Raw genomic sequence first — 6,425 nt, 5'->3', positions numbered from 1 at the left:
GGTTAAAACATTAGTTATTTACTCGTAGAAAAGTATTTTTTATCTTTATAATGCAAAAAAAAAATCTTCAATATTCAGCCCAGTAAAATCCTGTTAATGAAAGTGTAGCTGAAAAAAAAAAAGCCCCATCTTGTATATTGCACATGCTAATTATCTTGACTTCTTGATATGCTTCGATTGACTGACCGGGTTATCGATTAGGCCGGGCTTTAACAGGATTACAACACTAGCCTGATTGGAATAACGTGACGGGGATTTCCTCCTACATGTTTTATTTTTTTTTTTTTTTGCTCTCAAAAAGTAGACCACAGTAAAATGTCCTGAAGCCTTTTCTTTTTCTTTTCCCCCCCCTCCTTGGAGCCTTTAAGGAAGAATGAGGGAGTTGTCTGAGCAGATAGGAGTTTTAGTAACATGTGTTTGTCACATTCCTCCCACAAAGTAACTCACAGCGTTGTGTTAGTTTTGCTCCTACAAGACCAAACCTGCGTTTATATACATATTCTCCAAATGAAACCTCCCATATTCCTGCCACTGATCATCCCCCAAACACAAACAAGTAAACATGTAATCACCCACACCTCATTAGGGGGCTCTGTAGTAATGATGATAGTGTGACACCAAGAGACTGATGAGCCGTTTTAGCACTTTTTAGTAGCCAGTTTACTGGGGTGAAGCGGTTCTGTGAATGAAAGCCACATCGTTAGTAACTCTGTGTCAACAGCTTCTCATTAGGGTTGAATAGCAAACCACATCAACCACTGTTCCCCACCCCATTCAAATGCACGACTCCTCTATAATAATCATGACGGCTTGTTAAGTGAATTGCAGCACACCTTAGATTCCTCATTAGCAGCTATCCGGGTGTTAAAAAAAAAGACGATGTGTGCTTCCTGGACGGAGAAAGGAGCAACGTGAAGGACAGATGGAGAAGACATGAGGAGGGACTGGTCAGCTGCAGSCTGATATATGAGTGGACACAATAAGCAGAGAGAGGGTGGGGGGCAGGCCAGGCTGGCCTCCGCCACATGTGAGTGTGTGTGAGCTAAAGGAGCGGGGGGAGGGTGAACACTGACCACACAGACTGGGACACACAGTTATGTCATTACTGCACCGCACAAGAAACGCAGGGAAGGGGCTCAAGGGCAGGAATGGGACGAAATCTGAGGAAAAGAAGAGGAACAGTAAGGTGGGAATAACGTGTGAGTGATTCTGATGAGGATGGACTGTGCACACCAGGAAGGAGGAGGAAAGGGAAGGAAAAGTGAAAGGGAGGGTTCTCTCTCCTTCACTCTGACTTTGTGTTTTAGGCAGTGCTCACTGCTTACATGACAATCCTACCCTCATTTACTCTGCGAGCAAGGACGACACAGGCAGCTGTGTGATCAGTGTGTGTGTGTGTGTGCGTGCGTGCGTGTGTGCGTGTGTAGTCCACTTTTTCAGCTCTTTAAGGTTCATGCCACATTTCTGATTTTACCTCATCTGTATCGATCTTGGCAGAAAGGTGAATCAGCTTCTAACACAAACTCCTCTGCTCTGCAAGTAGCTGTCAGGATCATTTATTAACTTTGAAACAAACTAAYCATGTTTTGTGTTTATTTCTTTTCTTTTTTCTCTGATCTTTGGTGACACACAGTGTCTGCAGACTGTATAAAGTAAATAAATCTCATGTTAGATTCCTGGYATTCCTGCAGCTTGATTCATCCGATGGATGATCAAAAGTCCCTCTTCTTGTTGTCCAGCTGGAGCCCCGACTCTGCGTGAAGACCACAGTGTGGGAGTGCACTTCACTGTGTGTGTGTGTGTGTGTGTGTGTGTGTGTGTGTGTGTGTGTGTGTGTGTGTGTGTGTGTGTGTGTGTGTGTGTGTGTGTGTGTGTGTGTGTGTGTGTGTGTGTGTGTGTGTGTGTGTGTGTTTCTGATTGTCTGTCCGTCTTCAGGGGACCCCTTTGTTTGTTGTGAGGGGAGTAAAAGTGCTAACAGAAAACCTGCAGCCACAGAAGGGTGACTTTTTTACACTCCCCGTCCAAACCATCTCTGATGCTTCACTACCCCCAAATCCCAGTCCCAGTCAGCCCCCTTCCCCCACATGTACTTCCATCTTATTAACCCCTAATTACTCTTACTGACCATGCAGGAGACTGCTACACAAACTAACCTCCAGTCGTGCACAGAAAGATGAGGGATTGGTGTAATCTTGCTTCTTCTGAAAGAGAAAACTGAGCGGTTAGAAAATGTATTTAAAAACATCCATGCGACAGTAGGTTTAGTGAAAGTCGAATCTTTGAAGTTTTATCTCTTTCTTGAACAGAGGAAGTTGCGRTTTACATGCTCTATATGCTTTAGGCATGCATGTTCKACATATTTTACTGCTTGGTGAACTCAGAACGTTTGTGCTTGCATGGRATTTTGCTGAGGGAGAAAAAAGAAAGCAGCATGTTTAACACGTTAGCATAAACTTTCAGTGACACAGTGTGTTCGCTTGTGTACTGAGATTGTACGTTATGGCCAGCTTTTAAATCAAGTAAAAAAGATATATGCATATAATTGCATCTGTGCATGAAATTTAAAAGGGGATTCAATGTAAAGTTTTTCCAGCTGTTGGTAGTTTTGTGTATTATATTTTTTAATAAAAATATATATTTGAAAAGCTGTACTGATATTTTAGCTAAATTTTGAGCCRTGTTGGTTATTAACTACAAACAGGTCTGCATAACCTGTAGAAATAGACCTCATTACTGGAAGCTTTTCCAGGAAATTTTAGGAATAAACAGTGGAGCTGTGGGTTGTGCATATGAATACAAAACTTGTCACCAGTGTAAACATTTAGCTCGTTAATGCTTACATCAATGATAAAGGTACAAACATTTCAACTCTGCAGGGGTTTGAGCTAAACAAAGTATACTTTGAAATTTTAAACTTTATTTAATGTAAGAGAAATATCGAAGGAAAACTAATTCTGCACAGACTTTTAGAGACACTGGAGAGAAGTTCAGAAAACATCTAACCAGTTTTTGAACAGCTGTTCATAATGAAATGTTTCACTTGGCTCTTTATCTGTACAAAAGATGCATATTTCTAAAATTTAAACAACTTTTAAAAAACTCTGTTTTCTCTTCTAGTCCTTTCTGCTTGTTCCTTTAATCTCTGATTGAAGCGAGCCTTTGTATTTCTTAGATTTCACATTTCCTTGGTGAGGCAACACGGTGGTGCAACTGGCAGAGCTGTCGACTCTCAGTGAGAAAATTTCAGGATTGCATCCCAGTCTTGAGCTGGGTGAAGTTTCCATGTTCTCCCCATGCATGCATGGGTTGTTCCACAGTCCAAAACCATGCATGTGAGTGTGGTTAATTGGTAACTCTGAATTGTTCCTAGGTGAGAGCATGATTGCTCATTTTTCTCTGTGTTGTCCTGTGATGGACTTACAACTGATCCAGGGTGTACCCTGCCTGTTGCACAGTGACTGCTGGAAACAGGCACCTGTGTCATGTAAAGATGTTTTTTGTTGAATCTTGACAAAGATTTTAAATATCTGCAGACAACATGATCACTTGGATGGTTAATTTATCATATCGCGTTCATCAAAAATCACATTTTACAAAACATGATTTACACTTGTATTGGGTTAATTCTGTCAAAAGTGTATGTAGCGTCACACCAGTGTTACTCACTGGGTGACAGATTATTGCAGGAGCTGCATTCAGGAGTCTATAATAGAGCCTGTGGAGATGGTTTTTAGTCCCAATCAAAAGMGGTTTTTAAAGTGCCTGTGCCTATCCTTTGAAAACAAAAGGTCACTGAAAATACCTTTTTATTTAAGAAACCTTGCATAATACATGTGATTTTACACTTTTTGTAACATAACTGGCATATTTTCCTTTAAACTTGGCTCAACCAAAGTGAAACAGGAAGTGACATCAAAGGGGAACTCTTTAAGAAAAATAACTCCCTGGTCTTTGTTCATTGAAACAATATTATTGAACTCTGACTCGTCTTCATCTCTCTCTGATAGTGAATCAAAATAATCTAAAGCAGTGGTTCCCAAACTTTTTATTTTCTGACCCACAAAMTATCCATGGCAAAAACTTGTGACCCCAAATATTACTGGTCTGAGTACACAAACTTTGTTAATAACCCTAAAAACACAGGCTTTTTGACAATCTAAACACCTTGTACACAAATATAAATACTTATTTATACTGATTTTGTGTTTTTGTAATAGTTATAGGGAAAATATTACATCAGCAATTATTTTATTACCCTTTAAATTGATTTCTGGAGATTATCCAAGGTGCTTCATGACCCATAATTGGGTCCCAAGCCCAACTTTGGGAACCAAAGTGAAGTGGGTCCCAAACTTTTCAGCTTTTGACCCACAAAATGACAGTAGCAGAGACCTGTTCCCCTAGATATTTTTTGGATGGTAAACATTTGTATCAGGTCAACTAAACATGGGCATAGTTACAATATTTTTATACTACATTTATCCATTTAAAATATACTAACCTCACTCCTTTGTAACAACTAAGACAAAAATGTAATTAATTCATAAAATCTTTTCAGGACCCCATATTGATGTTTCGGGACCCCACTTTGGGTCCCGACCCCAACTTTGGGAAACACTGATCTAAAGAAACCTCAAATTCCTCCCTACAGTCTGTGTCATTAGTTATTTATTCAGTGCTCTGTTCGCATGCAGATATTCCCCTTTGACATCACTTTCTGTTACTTCACATGCAAATATCTACAACTCTACAACTGTTTATCACAGCGGCAGGAAATTATATTTGCAATATGTTATTGACGTTGTCTTTTCAACAATGCATTTATATTCATTCAATATATTTCATGTCACAAGCACTTTAAGTAAAATGGAAAAAAATCTGTGGCATTTCGGCCGTTTGTACTGTATAAACAACAACAGTGGTCGGATTCTGTGATACAGAAATTTTTTACATCCGGGTTCTCCGGGTGAAGTTCTTTTAAAATTCCCAGCATCATTTCACAGGAAAACACAGTTGAAATGAAAGCGTCGGTATCAAACATAAGCATGCTACATCATCTCTTTCATCAGTGGAGATACAAAAATCACTGCAGCAGCTACTAACCTGACGGAAACTGCAGCTGGTTCAATGTCTTTCACAGTCTCATCAAAACTTGGGCAGCAAATGCAGCCTTGTTTGAACGTGTAACATTTTCTCAACCAACATTGGAAAAGATGTAAAGTAACAACCCTGACAGCATCTCCTCACACCACGTGAATTTACGTGATTTGTTTTTGGACTGCTTGTTTTTGTCGATGTTAAACAAACTCCCTCAAATCTTTTTTTTTTTCTCTTTAGACTTTAATATACAATCTTTTGTCATATGATGAGCATGTCTTTTAGTTATATTATAATAAATGCCATAATTCCTCAATAGGAACGGTTGATACCTGTGTCTAATATTACATTTTTTGTAATAAAAAATGCTTTATATATTTTCATTGGTGGGGTTTGAGTCTGAATTCAAAATGCTGAACTGTCATTAAGCCAAACTATTAGGCATCAATGGCAATTAAGCCTCTGGTGTGTTTGAGGCCCGTCAGAATTTCCTGGACCACAGGGCTTTCTGTGATTCAGATTGAAGCTCATGGTAGTCTCTAGAGCTCTATACRATCCCTGAATTGGATGAAAGGGATTATTGGTCTGAGGGCTCATTTGATTTAGGGATCAACATGTGGATTGGTTAGAGGTCCATCTGGTGGTCCCTGTGAACATGTGACTCACCCGGGTATAATCCAAATGTAGACACAATCAGACCAAGAGACTGTGTTAATCTGCTTGTATGTCTTAAAACGAACAGATATAAAGCACTACTTGTTCTGCTATTTCTAAAAATTCCTGATGTTCCTGAGAAAATAAAATTATTACATCTAAATTATGTTTTTTTTACCTGAGCTGAAGGTTCAGTTCAAAGGTTTATTCTGACATAAACTTTTARATTATTTTAAAATCACCAATGCTTACTTTAATATTATCACACATGCAGATGTGCGAATATTCTTAATTTGATTTTATTGGGTTGTTTGAGAAGTTTTAAATTAAAAATCTATATAATTTTACTACAACAATTAATGATAAACTTATTGTAATGTAAATAATTCTACGTTCTGACTTTAAAGTACCTATATAGATGAAAGAAAATGGAAGATCTGAGAGGTTTTCTTCAAAGGTAATGTGCATAAACCAGCATAAATGTTAGAGATGAAAACAACTATTAAATATTCCATTGAAGAAATCTTGTATATACACACATGCTCACAACCACTCACAAACAGGTGTTCATATCCAGGGCGATCTGACTGAGTATGCATATATGTCTCTGTGTATATATACTGTATCTACAGTATATATGAATGAATATATTTATATGTGTGTGTGTGTATATA

The 6,425-nt window shown here is 38.5% G+C and overlaps 1 protein-coding gene across 2 annotated transcripts in view; it reads left to right on the top strand.

Annotated features, from left to right (window-relative positions):
* The window catches only part of si:dkey-195m11.8 (putative fidgetin-like protein 2), a 13,983-nt gene that overhangs the window by 3,137 nt on the left and 4,421 nt on the right, over nucleotides 1-6,425 (top strand). The window contains exon 1 of one of the 2 annotated variants that reach the window (XM_014009147.1): nucleotides 1,019-1,186. The exons of the other annotated variant lie outside the window; for it this stretch is intronic. The gene's annotated coding sequence lies outside the window, so the exon portion shown is untranslated. Of the gene's footprint in view, nucleotides 1-1,018; nucleotides 1,187-6,425 lie in introns of those variants that run through there. 2 annotated transcript variants of the gene reach the window in all.

This window comes from Austrofundulus limnaeus, unplaced genomic scaffold (genome assembly GCF_001266775.1).
Source record: "Austrofundulus limnaeus strain Quisiro unplaced genomic scaffold, Austrofundulus_limnaeus-1.0 Scaffold55, whole genome shotgun sequence".
NCBI classification, from domain to species: Eukaryota; Metazoa; Chordata; class Actinopteri; order Cyprinodontiformes; family Rivulidae; genus Austrofundulus; species Austrofundulus limnaeus.
The sequence above is the reverse complement of the archived record's forward strand: the minus strand, read 5'-3'. Positions and strand labels throughout refer to the sequence as shown.